The 16356-nt window shown below is 40.5% G+C and overlaps 1 protein-coding gene across 1 annotated transcript in view; it reads left to right on the top strand.

Annotated features, from left to right (window-relative positions):
* Positions 1-16356, top strand: part of LOC139447472 (buccalin-like) — a 132030-nt gene that overhangs the window by 101197 nt on the left and 14477 nt on the right. The window contains exon 2 of the mRNA XM_071228861.1: positions 12219-12378. The gene's annotated coding sequence lies outside the window, so the exon portion shown is untranslated. The remainder of the gene's footprint in view (positions 1-12218; positions 12379-16356) is intronic.

The raw sequence follows: 16356 nt of genomic DNA, 5'->3' as shown, positions 1-16356 counted from the left end.
TTATGCGAATTATATGAATACCGGGTGTTCGCGAAACATTGCTCTACCGGTAGCACGAGTCATTCAATAATCTCCATAATGTGTATATTGCCTAACGCCACATTCAGTAATAATTTTGCCATACGATGGCAGCCTATCAATTATCGTGTCGGGGGAGGGAATCCAGTTTTTGGTATAATGTCAGGAACGAGTCACGATGTCTGACCACCCGACCCATTCAAGTAAGCGCCAGTAGTTCATGAGGGGTGTGAATTCCCCGTAAAGGTCAATACATGGGAGAACATCGTGCATTATGTTGACAAGTAGCTCTGGATGTCCACCGTGGTATATCCGGAATAACTTGGGTGCACGGGTTGCCCAGTCGTCTCAGGCTGTGGGGAGTTGCGTCCCTTGAGCACGCCAGTAACCTATGATTGTAGGTACGAATCCTGCTTCGTCCCGATTATGTTTCTAGGTTTTTCAGCACCATACCCTTGCTCGTGGGTTTCACCGAAGTGGTAAACGTCTGAGACCTGCATCACTTTGGACTTTCCTCCCACATTAAGCTGACATGCCGTGATATAACTGGAATACTGTTAAAAGCGGCGTTAAACCTAACTCACTCACTCACTCACTCTGTTATAACTTACCCAAGCCTTTGGCAGTAAAACCTTGTGGGGGAAACTGTTGTTGTTGTTTTAAGTGTTTATGAGGTTGCCTGCTGCCTTAACACTTTCGGCTGACCTGTGCCTCTTTTGGACTCATGTGTGTGAGTAGATTACACATATCTGTTGCGAGTTTTAGTGTTCATAAAATGTCTGTCTTTGTACTGATATGATTTCTATTTTCGTATATTGATATGATTTCGTTTTTATCTTTGGCTGCTCTGTTTATATACGTTCGGACAGCTGTGTCCTTCGCTATTATATCTCTTGGCTTTGGAGGATCAATGACAGATAGCGGATGTCACTGCAATTATTGTTTTAACCGCGGTTATGGTCTTGACATTCCCGTAACAAATGAGTAATGGCTTTAGGTTGATTGCATACCTTGTCATAGTGCTTTTTTGTGACCGAGTCTGAGGCGTGAGCTGGCTATTTCAACTTTCCTTGAGTATGCGTAGGGCTTTTGGTGGATCTTGCGTTGAATTTTGTATAGCCATCTGCCAATCTTACTCGACCTTACTCGTTGTCAATAAACTCTAAACTCGAAACTATTGAGTCGATCTTTGCTCATTTATCTGACATTGTAGGCGGTTCTACGCTGAACTAATGACGAATAGTCTTTTTAATTACAATACGTGTGAAGCAGTGTCAGTTACAGCCTCCACGACCGAATAATCTCCTCGATGCCAAGATTTTGATTTCACACCATGAGTGTCCAAAACACCATTTCAATCTGTGGTTTGGAGCAGACTTCATTTTCAAGCGAGTACGTTAAGGTAACAAGACAAGGGGTGATAAACACGGTCCTTGACTAAAGCCCATTATACAAAGTTAAATTATCTTAATTATCACCGCGTCGTTTATCAAACAACATCGCATGGTCATTACTTCCGTCGTAATTAAGGTGATGATGAGGATGATGGTGATGATGAGGATGCTGACCATGATGAGGAAGAGGGTGACATTAATGTTATTTTGCTGCTGGAGAGGTGTATCTTCTTCTGCTGACGAATCGAAATTCACTACTCGGTATTATCTTAATGAATACAAGGTGTCATGTACAGTAGCAGTCTTATGTTGATCGTCGGGGGAAGTCGCACCTCCAATGCGGCTAATTGTACCTGGAGAATGCACCTGCCTGTGCTGATTGATCTTGATGTGTGTGTGTGTGTGTGTGTGTGTGTGTGTGTGTGTGTGTGTGTGTGTGTGTGTGTGTGTGTGAGTGTGAGGGGGGAGGTATGTTTACATTAATGGGTTTGATGTTGAGGGTATAGATGAGGGTAAGGAGATGTCGGATGGGTGGGAATTCAGGCGATATTTGAGGATTGGCAGTAAGGCAGAGATCTTTAATCCATGTCGGGAATCGAGTCGGGTATTCGGCGTGGCGAGCGAATGCATTAACCACTAAGCTACCCGACCGCCCCTCAAGTAGTTGGTTAACAGAACTGTCGGAGAGAACAAAAATATAACAAGACCCTTGAATATGTTTATTTATTATTGTTAGAGACTTGCGTCAGTAGGGTAAGAAACAAAATCAAATTGCCTTTTTCCCGTTTGACATTGTAACAGGTATGTTAGGAGTATTAATGCGTTACCGTGGTAAGAAAGACACACTGCTTAGATTAGCAATGCCAGGCCCAGCAGTAATAAAATATATCTACACTGGAATTATTATTTCACAATCCGAGATCCATGTTATAAAATATAAAACCAGGTGGTCGGGTGCTCACATTTTTTTTACATCTACGCCTCTTATTTCCAAAATTTAATCGATTCACATGTTACCAGTCCAGTAAAAAAATTGAATGATTTTATATCCACTGACGACATACTTATATGAGAAATCGGCTGGTCGTGAAGTGGGTGAATATTGGTGCTCCAAATTATTGTTGAGACACAATCTCATTAAAATCAGATCTTAAATGTCGATATAGCTAAACAAAGATCTGACGACATCCCATTACGGGTCACGTCAGAACGACCTTTCATCAGACTAATCAGAACGTCGCTTACCAGATCATGAAAGTGACAGTCGGAATGTGTTTTCTAATTATGCAACCTCGAAAACGTTTACAATGGGTATTCCGAACGACAGTTACGGACCGTAGGACTGATTCCGTCAAAATTATCATCTGTCTTTCACTTCCATGGGATAAACATTTGAACGGAAGAGGCGCTGCATAACAAGTGGGAAGAACTGCCATACAATCTCAACCATATATCAGATATTCCGGAATGTTCGTTTGTTCAGTTTTCAGAATTTTAATCGAGAACTGTGTCAACATACTTTTCAAGCCTAGTCTGAAATGGAAGTCGCCAGGTTGAAACGAGTGCCGCTACGCTCGAGAAAGCTGCTTTCTAATTGGCTGATGTCGACTTCTTGTTAGTCGTTTCAGTGGTCGGTCAAAGTTCCCCAAAGGTCGTTCTGACGTGACCCTTAATGGCATGTCCTCAGATCTTGGTTTAGCGGCAGCGAGAACGTAGATCTGATTTTAATGAGATAGTTGAGACGAAAACGTATTAACCGTTTTGATGTTATTTGCATGAGAGATATAATGCCAAAAGTAACGGAACCGTGGAGTGGAAGTGAAATGGTTAATTGTGAACACAGGTGAAGTACAACAACAGCGAGGGCATAAATCGTTGACAGCGGCCATTGCATACATTTGTCACTCGCACAAGATACATATGTTTCATTTCCATAAACAAAACGTATTAATGTGGCACAAATATATCTATGTCACTCGCCCGAAATTCCATACATGTCAAATTCACAAACACACGTGCGCGCACGCACCCACACGGACATAGACAAACACACACACCTACAAACACATAGACACACACAGGCGCACACACATACACAGACACACACCCTCAGACACACACAAAGACACACGAACACTAACACATACACACGTATCGTCTACGTCAACGTCAACGTCAATGCCAGAGAACAACCAGTCTAGATTATCCACCGAAACAGATTCCATTGAGCGCAAAATGCAAAACAACAATGAACCACTAAACATCTGTGATGATACCAGGTGTTCACGAAGGGATAAGCATGTTGTATATTCCCCAGGGAGCTGAGAATGAAAATCGAGTGTTCACTGATCCATTGACCGGGAGTGGGAACATCCACTTGGTGAATGGTATCTGGCGCATTACAAATGCACTTATTATTATGTCCTGTATTTATTTCCTGTCGCAGCATAGTAACACACCTGTCGCACATATCGCAACACCATTCCTAGTGCAACGTTAACAGAGCAGAGAAGTCAATAAATAACTATAATAGCTTCATATTAGCTCTCCTATGAAAGTTAAAGGTTCCTCTGGGAGTTATATTCATTCATGTTTCCCGCTTCTTCAGTTGTCCACATGTATTTGTGAATCTACACGAGCCCACGAGTAATGGGTTGTTTCTTCAACTCATTATTTAAAGCAAGACCGTTCTGAAATACATGTATACGTGATGTAATAAGACTTGCAAAATAAAGACTTTTCACTCTTTAAGTGTAATATATTGTCGCTTAAATCTCCCCATGGGACTCTCGTCTAACTAGATTGTGCTGAACAAATCAATTGATATGTTAAACAACTCAGACAAGATCGACATATACATATCAAACGAGTCAAAAAATGGAAAAATACATGGATCATGTAACCAAGCTGCCCGTGGGGCTAAGGTACGTTTACAGTCATATTGCTACTGCCTACAAGATAACATAATCGCACTCGCATGCACTCGCTTCTTTCGCGACACCTTTCCATACCGTGAAGATCTGGGGAAAAATAGGTCTTCAGCAACCCATGCTTGCCGTAAGACTATGTTTGTCGTGAGAGGCGACTAACGGAATCGGGTGTTCGGGGTCGTTGACTTGGTTCATACATGTCATCGTATCCCAACTGCGTAGATCGATGCTCCTGGTAGGATAAGATTATTTACAGACCGCCGTCATATGGCTGGATGGAATATTGCAGAGGGCGGCGTTATAAAACAAACAAACAAGAAACCTTTCCAGTAGCATTACTGTATATATATTGCGGTTGGCCTACTCATCTGTGTTAAATTTGAAAAAGGATGTTCATTTGGTTCTTTTGTGTGAGCCATGGTCATGAGTGTGTGAGGGAGTTGGGTTTAACGCCGCTATGAACAGTATTCCAGTTTTATCACGGCTATATAGCTTGATGTATGAGGAAAGCCCGAAGCGATGTAGGTCGCTGGCGTTTACTGCTTCGGTGAAATCCACGAGCATGGGTATGGTGCTGACAAACCTAGAAACATAATTGGGGTGAACAGGGACTCAAACCCACAATCATAGATTTCTGGCGTGCCCAAGGGACGCAATTCTGTACAGCGAATTGCGGCACCTTAGATGACTAGGCCACCCGTGCCCCCAATATAAATGTGGACATGAACGCATCATCCCATTTTCATCAACATCATCCCCAGCCTTAAGCTTGTATGATCCTGAACTCCCCGCAGCTGGGGGCCGTTTCGTGCCGTTGTACAGTCATGAATAAAAATGTTCATTTTGAATAATCTGGATAACCAATGAAAAGTGAATAACCAAAATTGTCTCTTAACACACAACAACGCCCACCTGTGAACAAAAAGTACTGTAAGAAATTCTGCGTTTAGCGAATATTCTGTCAGTATGTTTCTGTGTAATTAGCCGAGTGGGAAGTCAAGTCTAACAACGAAAAACCCCGATGGACATTAATGTCATAAGTTTGAGGAGTAACTTCTCCCGAGAACAATAACTTCTCACATTTATCAACAAACCAATACAGAGACTAGATAATATTGAATTACACAATACGTTGCCGACATTTAATCTCATTGCAAAGCAATCTCTTAAAACAAAACCAATTTTGAGAACTCAACGTCAGTTCCGAGGCTTCTCTCTTGGTAGATCCAGGCATCGTTTCCGCCTGACAGATGTACTGGGTAACAGATTAGCGGGCCTTTGTCTGTCATAGTAGTCGTAGTGGTAGTAGTTGAGGTGGTGTAGACGTTGACGATGACGGCTTTGAGGGGTAGAGCGATGAAGGGACACCAGCTGTGGTGAATGGGAAGAAAATTGAACGGAAAAGTGACATGAATTTAAATGGGGTCGAAGATTATTGCACGTGTGCGTCTGTATATGTATGTGTGTGCTTGTACTAGTCCTGACTAATGCTGACTTGATAGTGCTAGCCCACTGCGATACCATGCCGCAGTTTAACATGAATACCCCACTCAGACACAGTATACTGACTCCGAGCCGACAAGTCCTTGTTTTAGCCCTTTAATGCCGAACGCCAGACAGGGTGGCAACGTCTTTTGGTAGTCGGGAAGAGAGTTAGAAAAATTTTGGATTTACGGTGAGTTCGAAGACAATTTATACTTTTCGTGATGAAAATGGTGTGTCTCTCAATGTGTACAAGAAATGCGATAAGTGAAATGCGTTCAAAGTGTTTAAACGGTTTCATGCTAATTACAGCTTTATTGACGTTAAGCAAATGCGATTTGGTACGTAATAGTATTTGCTTGTATATTATTTAACGCTGCACTCCAGCTATATGACAGCGCTCTGTAAATAATCGAGTCTGGAAAAGAAAATTGATAAAAATCATGAGCATCGAACCACGCAACTGGGATGCGATAGCATGCATCAAGCAAGTCAGCGAGCCTGACCACCCGATCCCGTTTGTCGCCTCTTACGACAACATAGTCGCCTTTCACGGCAAACATGGGTTGCTGAAGACCCATTCTACCCAGGATCTTCACGGGTCTGATTGTTTGTCTACGTATGTCTACGTGTCATGGAAGCGTTTGAAATGAACGTACATACCTCACAATTAGCTGGAGCGCCGTTTGTCATATCTTCTCTCCATTGCTTTGTAAATAGGTGAGACACACAAAACGTTCACTTATTGACATAAATTCTTCTTTCCATCTTCCTCAATGACTAACCGAAAATACAATTGTGTTGTAAAAGCGTTATGTAACATGTGACCTTCTGTGTTATATAACTGACTGTGATACATACATAATTACTTTTGTATGCAAATTATGTGTGACGGGTGTTACCGGTTGAGCAAGTCATTGGTACCCTGTTCACCTGGTGTCATCACTGATGTGTTCAGTGATCCATTCATATACGTTTCGCCTAATGGAATCTGTTTCGCCAGATAATTAGGAAGGATTATTCTCTGGTGTTGATACATTTTGCTGATATAACGTTACAAATATTAATTAACTACAACGTCCTTATAGAGAGCAACATGTTCTGCAGACTTCACTGGAGGATCTCGATGACCTCTTGTCAGTGTTGGAAATCTCATCGGATAGTCAGTCGTCAAGGAAGCTGAAATTCTCACAGATTATAGTGAGATCTAAAGAGAATAAGTGAAATGAGTGAGTGAGTCTGGTTTTAGGCCGCTTTTAGCAATATTCCAGCAATATCACTTCGGTGGACACCAGAAATGCGCTTCACACATTGTGCCAATGTCGAGAATCGAACCCGGTCTTCAGCGTGACCTTAACCACAAGGCTACCCCACCGCCTCTTACCTGAAATGATAGGAGCAAAATAAAGCAAACCAGACTGGGGATGATACTAGTATTTATAGGTAACAATATTACCAACAAGCCTATGTATTAGGAATCAGAAGAAAATGATGTTTAAGCTTCATGTCTTGTCAAGGCCAGGTCAAGGCCAGGTCAAGTCCAGGTCAAGGCCAAGTCAAGTCCAGCAAAAGCCATGCATTATCATGAATCACAAGTGTATCTCCTTCTTGTCAATAAACCATTCCCCTGTTTACGGTGCCCTCTATCAAAAACAGTACACTTTTTCTGCCGACCATTATCAGTAATCAACACGAGCTTTGTACAGTTTTTCAAGCTCCTTGCCATCATGTAAAATAGGCAATGTTGCTAGCGTGATCGATGACTTCACAACACGGCGTTCTCTCTTATACCCCTCATATCAAAGAAGGACTCTTGCCAACGTAGTCGTCATTTCGGACATATTTCCGTTACGCGAGCTGAAGGATATTGTACCTTATCGTACTTCAGTATCTGAGTTCTATGCCGCTTGTACAGAATTTCAAAGTACCACTGCGTGTCTGCTTAATGTTGGAATAAAGAACAAAAGGATGAAGCACACGAGCACGGTTATGATGCTGACAAAAGAAGAATCATCATCATGATGAATTATCTGGGAATCCACGAGCATAGATTTGTTGTACAAGCTAAGGCGTAACTATGCACGTGTCAAGTAGTTTACGCTTATATTTTTGTCCAAATCAAAGTGTGTACATCATGCCGATAGCCTGAAAAACACTATCCGAGTCTGGGACAGCATATCCTTGCATGGGTAAGGGACACAACTCTAAAACCCTTAAGACCCTTATGAAGTATGAATGTCTATCTAGAGATGGTATTACAGGACACACGAAACATTAAATAATTCGTCATGTGACGGAGCGAGTTTAACGCCACATTGTACAACATATAGCTTTGCGCGAACATCTGGTGTCATAACTGATTTTCAGCGATCCTTTCCTATTGTTTTCACATGTTTTGTCTCATAGGCCCAGTGGAATCTGTTTCGGCAGATAATCTCCGGCCTTGACGTTTTCTATTATACCACGGCTTTTCAGCTTAATGTGTGAGAAAACCCAATTAGAAGCCAGGAACACAATCAGGCCGATTCTAGGGTTGGAAACCACGATCATAGTTTTCTGACACGCCTAAGGGACGCAACTTTGCACGAATTCCAACGCCCTCAAATGAGCATGCGATATCGTGAACGAGGTCGGAATTATATCATTGTCAATTGTATTAATAGATCATTAAGTTTGTGACCCATAGCAACATTCTTCATTGTTATGGCCCGATGGTGTCATGGGAAATGCAACAACAATGTACATATACTGCTTCTTTACACTGGACCGCCTCAGTGGTCTAGTGGTAGAGCGTCCGTCCGGAGAGCGGAAGGTCCGGGGTTCGATCCCCAGCCGTGTTATACCAAAAGACGTTGTTACTCTGTCTGGCACTCGGCATCAAGGTGCTAAAACAAGGACTGGCAGGCTCGGAGTCAGAATGCTGTGTCTGAGTGGGGTATTAATGTTAAACTGCATGGTATCTCAGTGAGCGTGCACTATAAATCGGCATCAGTCCTGACTAGTACAAGCAGCCAGACACACAAACACGTGCATGCTCGTCGCTATATAAGTGCTATATTCTTGAATGCGACGTTAAACCTCACCTTACCTCACTTCTTTACACTACGGTGATATTACATATGTTCACTTGGGCTTGGTCCGTGCTTTTAAACAATCCATGGAAAAACCTTTCTGGGCAGAATTGGTGAAATTTTATGGGCAAATTAATTTTCATTTTAAGTTTTGGATCCATTTATTAAAATCACAGCTCTCCTCCCCACCTCTTCCGAGTACGTCCATTCCGCCCAATCAAATTGCCTTCAGGAGCGAGAGAATATCTGTGCGAAGTTACTGGTAAGACAGGAGAGGGAGACGTTTCATTTTCAATGAAGCCTCTATTGCGAATGTGTCCAGTGTATTTGGCACAAAAGAATATATATATAATACCTGTTTAATCGAGGATAGTAACCTTCATATCTTGTGTCTTTTTGTACACCATGAAATCGTGTGGGTCGTCAGCTACGAAAATGTGCTGTTTGACAAATCAAATCGTCCTGTGTTGACCACTGAACACTGCTTCATACCAGACGAAACAAATTGGAATCAATCATTAACCAACCGTCGTCTGCGAGAAACGAGATTGAATCAAGACAATTTCCAAGTTTCATGATCACGAGACAATTAAATCAGACCTTTTCCTTGACATTTTAGCTTCACCGTTTGTACGAACTTTAGTAAATATTTAGTTTTAATTAGTTTGAAGGTAAATTGTTTTGATGTATGTTATCGCAAAGAGTGAGATGTATTAACGCCGCTTTAAACATTGTTCGGAGACATCACGACTTTACAGCTTGATATGGGAGGAAAGCCTTAGGTGATCCAGGTTAGCCACGTTTCATATTTTGCTGACAAATCAATAATTATTCTGGGCAAAATTCAGGGACAACGGTAGTTCATGGACACAAATATCAAGCAAAGAAGAACCGTTATCCAGATGTCAGATGCCATCATGCTTTGAGAGTGTTCGCTTGATTTGGGTTTGATTTGGGTTTTCTGTAATTAGCTTAATAAAACTGTCCAAAATGAGGATTAACGCTCCGACCATCATCTAAATTCACATATATTAAACAATTCCCGTGAAGATCCGGGTTAGAACTGGTCTTCAGCATCCTATGTTAAAGGGGTTATATTGTTACGATGCATTGGTCATTTCCAGGTCGTGACAGGAGAAATAAAAAACAACAAGTTCTTTAGAAACACATACCATTCTTATAACTTCCGAGCATAACATTTCGCGATATCGTCGGTTTTAAAACGTCATCATATCACTATAATCACGAAGTTTCTGTATTGTCATGAATTATTGAAGCAATTCGTCAAACGCCTGTATAGACTTTTGTGTCCATAGTTTTGAGTTTGAATTGTCATTTTACTTAATGAAATAGACCAGACTTTACAACTGGTAAAAATAAAAAAAACACCAAAATACAGAGGTGTGTTTTAATGTCGGTTTAAATGATATTATGGCCCCCTGTGAAGATGCGGGTGAGAATTGGTCTTTAGCAACCCAGCCTTGTCGTAAGACCCAATTGCAAAAAGCAATTCTCATGTCTGTCACTGCATTGTCTGATCCAGACTCGACTGTCCTCAGACTGCCGTCATATAGCTGGCTGACATATTGCTGGGTGCTGCTTTAGACAACAAACAAACATTAAAATACTGCGTGGATAGGAAGGGGGCGGGGAGTTAAAAGTGACTATTTCGTAGCTTACCACTTTGGTGAATAAAGTACACAAGAGTTTTGTGCTGACAAACCCAAGTCCATCATGGAGGCAGATCTAGGATTCGAACCATGACCAGTAGATCCTGGCAACAGTAAGCGAAACAACCCTGCACAGGTTTTCTCTGAGCCTTTGACAAGCACGTCAGGGTCTACCGACCTTGGTTATGTTCCTATGTTGTATTTTCATCATCATAATAATAAACGCGACGAACCCGTTTCCATATTCATAAGGAATATCTGCCCAAAGCAGAGTCGATTCTACGATTCCGACTGTATCATGAGCATATGTTTATGAATCCCGTCAATTTCAAGTGGTGATGATACCAGTTGTTTGCAAAAGGTTCAGCGTATCCTGCTCTTATGTGGCATCCGTCCCAAACACACGCTGAAGCAAGTCAATTGAAAAAGCACGGGAACTTATGGTACAAGTTTAGATAGGGAATTGCATCGGACATAAGGCATGATCAAATCCATACAGCGTGATGGAATAAAATAATAGAAAATTAACAGATGAGATATATTGTAATCAAAATAATATACACAAGTAAAGCATCTCTTACTCATACGAATAATGAATCCCGATTGAGTTCGTTAAAAAAATCGATCCTGTAGGGTATATATTATTATCTTTGCAGCCGGAAAATATGTATCGTGGGAGCGGCGATTAATAAGAAATGAACATTATATTTCAATATTACATTTGCGACACCAGATGTTCGCTGAAACATCAATCGAATCTTCACTGGGTTTTCATCCGTCGTGCTAAAAGGGCAAGATCGCTATACAATGGACGTCGACGTCATAAACAAATATTTATAGATGCCATTCAGTTTATTATTATGGTTTATCATTGTTGCCTAGATTATGTCTTTTCAGGAAACACAGACACACACATCCATACAAGCTTACTTCAAAACGCATTGTTTAAGAACGTTAAGGTCTGGAAGTGTTTCACGTCTATAATGTGTCAACCTTATGTGTGAGACCTAAACTAGTACCTTAGACTTAGACTAAGACTTAATTGACATATAATTTCTAAAGTTCAAAAGTTCACTCATTGAATGTAAAACTAAGAACATATCATCGCACGAAGCAAAATTTTACAGGATATGCTTCAGATTCGAAACATGTCCCTTCATCTAACCATCTCGTACAACCTTTGACTGCAATCCTCCGCAGCCAATTAAACGAATTTGTGTTACTATCAGAGAGAAAACGTCATTTCTTCACGCAATAGCTGACGTATACGAATGTTTGAAGTGAGTGGACGGTATGAGAGTGTGTGGACACTATGCTAGAAGTCTGGCAATGAGGTAAACACGATACATCACAACAAAACACCTTTCCCCGGTGACACGAACTCAGTGCCTTTCTGACTCCTAATCCGCTTAGTTGAACCAGTTTACTGTGCCATCTGGCACAATTGACCCCCCGGAAGAAACTGTCATGCCTCGATTAGAAAGTTGTCCCAATGGGTTAATATTGCAGATGACGAAAACCAACACCTTTCAGCTATATTAACGAGCCTTCAGAAAACAATTAAAGCAATCCTTTGTATAAATAGTTTAATATTAATAAGCATCTTCAGGTGGGCCGATGGTAGTATTGATCGATTGGCATTGCTGACTTCAGGTTGACGTTGAAGAGCCGTCATACTCTGGCAGTGGGTAGGGGCATCTTCCCCCACATTCGCTATAAAACGACAGAGGGAACAGGGTCGGTCTTTAAAGACTTGATTGACGGGGCGGAGAGCCATCTTTCACAACACTTAGTCCGTCGGCAGTTAAAATTGGTGAGTACCACTGAATTTGTTATTTTGATGTTGATCTTCATATTTCATTGTCAGGATTTTCTTTTCGTGGAACTACCTATAACTGAATTTGTTCCTTCGTTGGGAAGTGCTTTCGGAAGTCGTTCTTTTAGGCTGCAGGGAGTCTCTCTTATAAAGATATCAGTGTCGTGTTTGTTTGGTGATGATGCTTCAGACATCGCCGGTACGAGAATTTTTCAATTTGTAAAACGTAATTGTAACTGTTATATATATTGGAGCAACGTCTCGCGTTTAGAAAATATATGGCAGCTCGTTCGTTATGTCAGTATTATTAAATCGTAATATTTGAATGTGTGAATTTATTGTGACATATACGATGGGATAAGAGATATGAAAATCAAAGTCCAAATGATAAAGATATGAAAATCAAAGTTTATATGATTATGTTAATTACTAAATCCCCTCATGTGCCCTTTTATTTATTTATCCAATCAGAAAATGACATTTAACATCAAGCACGTTTTTTTTTATTTCTGGAATGTATGAATACATATATGTGTGACATATTTATGCATATTTTTTACATGAGATCCGTATGCATAGTCAGCCTTGGGGAATAATAATTTTAGTTTATTAGAGAGCGAATACTCGAAACACAAACCACGTGTAGATATAGTATAAATGAAACAAAATATCATCATCATCATAATATACGATATCTTGTCATATATCTCACCTCATATCATCATCTTCATAATCATTCCCATTCTACTGCCAAGAAGAAATATCGATTAACGTCTCACACCAACATGAACACTTGGCTCTGCTTCAGAATCAAGTAACTGTTCGGTGTGAAATACATAGGTACAATTCTAGTATGAAAAAGTATTATGTTCGGGCATAATCCTATATTCAATCAGCTCATGGACTTAATCAGTAAACCATGTATATTTGCATTTGGTAAAATTGACCATGTTTATTTTTCCTCCTTGGCAACATTGTCTCAAAATCTTTTTTAAATGACATGAGAAAAAGGTGCCTGTTCTGTAACTTAAAACAAACCTACAATTTTCTCCCTATATCAATTCAAATTTAAGAATCAATGCCAATGTGCATTCAATCTCTAAAGTAATATAATTCATATTGCACACACCATGCATTCTACTTGAATATCGTGTTTGAATTATGTTTTAATGGATTCATTTTCGTCTTTCACACAGCACTGGGAGTCATTATCAGATCTTCAATCATACATCCTGTGAAAAAAAACAAGCTTGAAAAATTTTGAATTCAGATCTTTAATTTGATTCTTTAGGAGTACATATTAAAATCTTCATGAATACTTAAGTACTTAATCTCATTACAGATACTGGGAAGAACTTGAACTCGTTTGTGTTTTTTTAGATGACTGATCAATAAGATGGCATTTCTGTTTCCTTGCAATGATTTATTTCAATTGCGTTTTTTCATTAATTGAAAAGGAGGCCATATCTTTGTATCAGCTGATTTCAAATATCGCCGTAAGCAGTTTTAATAATTGTAATGAACTTTCACAAAAACAGTATTGTCACGTTTCATCTTTCTTCTGAGATATCCCCTGCCTTGGTCAAATGATATATCCAAGCTATTTACTTACACTCATTTTCCAATTACATAAAAACGACAGGACCCTTTCATAAGAAATCCGTGCTTTAACAGAGTCGATAGTACGATTCCGACTATGTAATGAGCATGAATCCCGTCAATGGCATCGTACATGTAGAAGCTTGTAACTCATTTGCAAATTGATTTAATCTACCGGAAAAGGCTTTCACACACTGCACCTATTAACCTTTTTTTACATATTATTGGACTAGAAAGAAAAATCATGTAAATTATCTATTCTTAATGCTTATGAAATATGCAAACTTTAAATTGCAAAATGTTTTTGCATCGTCAGTGTATATTATTCGTTTTGCTGGTGTGTACATGGTACCTTTTATGTAATAGGTGCAGCAGCTGAAAAGGCTTCCCTTGGTACTCTTTCGTCAATTCACATTGTTGGAGGGGGGGGGGGGGGGCAGTCGTCTAAGGCTTCACCTGCATCACTTCAAGCTTTCCTCACACATCAAACTGACACGCCGTGATATAACTGGAATACTGTTCAAAGCGGCATTAACCTCCGCTCACTCACTCACTCTAGCCCAGGCAAGGCTACTCACACGCTTCCATGATACGGCTGATGCATCGCTGCGGCGCAAAACAACATCTCCATTTTCTCCGCTTGTATTTCCGCCAAAGCCTTACAATCATTCATGATACAAATATAGCTTTTGTCCCCTGTTATAGCTCACAGTTCTCCATAAACATCCTTGGCAGAAAATAATAATCTTCTTTCAGTGTCACCCTGTGACCTCCTTATAAAGAGCTAGAGCCTTTAGTTTGGTCAGTGGTTGTTTGGACAGTCTAAATTGATGTCCTAACCTGTTATTATTAGCTTCTGATAAGGCGCCAACAGTTACACGCTTCTCGAGAGCACTAAACACCACCCGATAACAATACTAGATCTCAGAACACTCCGCGCCAGCCGTCTGTCCCCTCCGACAGCCTTTCCAGTTAATCTGCTAAATCACATTTAATGTTACCGCGTTGCGTTGTATTTGGAGAAGTGTTGTCAGAAGTAACCAGGTGGGCCCTAACATTTATACTAATAATCACGTTGCGTAAAGTGTAATTAAAATATCAAAGTGCTACACGAGCCTTCTGTCATTCATAATGTTGAATTAGGCTTATCTATTCAGCGTTGATGATGTGGTCTCCCTGTCAAGAATATCCGTTATTAACTCAAACATGGTGTTCAATGGATATCATCAGTATGTTTGCCCAGCGTCTCAGGATATAATGAAAACAATGACTTGATATTGTCGATGGCATCATCAATGACAGGCAACCGATTTTCATTTTATGGGTTACAAAGTAAGACTTGACCTATGAGACGAACGGGTTTATGGACAGTCGGAATTGATGGGCTAAGGAAACTATAGTTTGGACTGAGGGACTTACAGACATGGGTTAACGGTCTTAAGCATTTATGGACTTTTGGACTAACGGATCTATTAACTATGACAGGTTTCTCTTTACTTATTGACTTATGGTTACTAATAAACCACCTAGCAATTTTATTGACACTGGAATCAAACGAAAGGATGTTTTATATGTCCAACAGGAGGTGAGGTAAAAAGGGGTTTAACGTGGCGTCCAAGATTATTGCACATATATTTCGACGTGCGTGCCCGTGTGTGTGTGTGTCTGCTTGTACTAGTCCGGACTGATGCCGATTTATAGTGCTAGCCAATTCAGATACCATGACATACGCTCCAGTACAAAGATACACTAGCTCAAACCACAGTGTGGCCCATTCGCCTGAACCGGAGCAATTTACAGTACAGAGTTACGTCCCCTTACGTGTCTGAAACCAATGCTCGTGTGTTCGAGTACCAGTTCCATCCGAACCAAGGATCATAGGAATGTGCAGCTCCAAAGGGACATTACTCTGCATATACCCTTTCTTCACAGACGTTTTTAAACAAACTAAATGAAAAATGGTCGACGACCTACGTATATGTCCCCGTACCCCAATATACATATTAAACTACTTTTTCATACTAATTACGGGCGTACAAGTAGTCCACAGCGTACACTAAAATCACTGAATAAAAACGTTATGCAGTTGAACTTTCCTTAGTGTTAGACTTGTGTAGTCATTTAGCCACGACACATGCACAGACTTACCAGGAAGCAACGACATCCTTTCAATGTTAAATCGCCCGTGTGTTCCCAGCTGTATTGGAAGAACTCTCTCTGGACTTCCTGTATTCAATCAACGCGACAGTGAATCAGGGTAGGAACCCTGTCTCAAGACACAAATCGATGGCGCTGAGCTTTTTTGTTATTTTAATTATGTATATTTTTAGAGGGGATACGGGCGTTTCGGTTATCTGTTCTGCTTTCATCGCTGTT

The sequence above is a fragment of the Haliotis cracherodii genome, unplaced genomic scaffold, assembly GCF_022045235.1.
Source record: "Haliotis cracherodii isolate W230 unplaced genomic scaffold, xgHalCrac1.p SCAF_7, whole genome shotgun sequence".
NCBI lineage: Eukaryota > Metazoa > Mollusca > Gastropoda > Lepetellida > Haliotidae > Haliotis > Haliotis cracherodii.
Note: the sequence above shows the minus strand (reverse complement) of the source record. Positions and strands in the feature narration are given on the sequence as shown.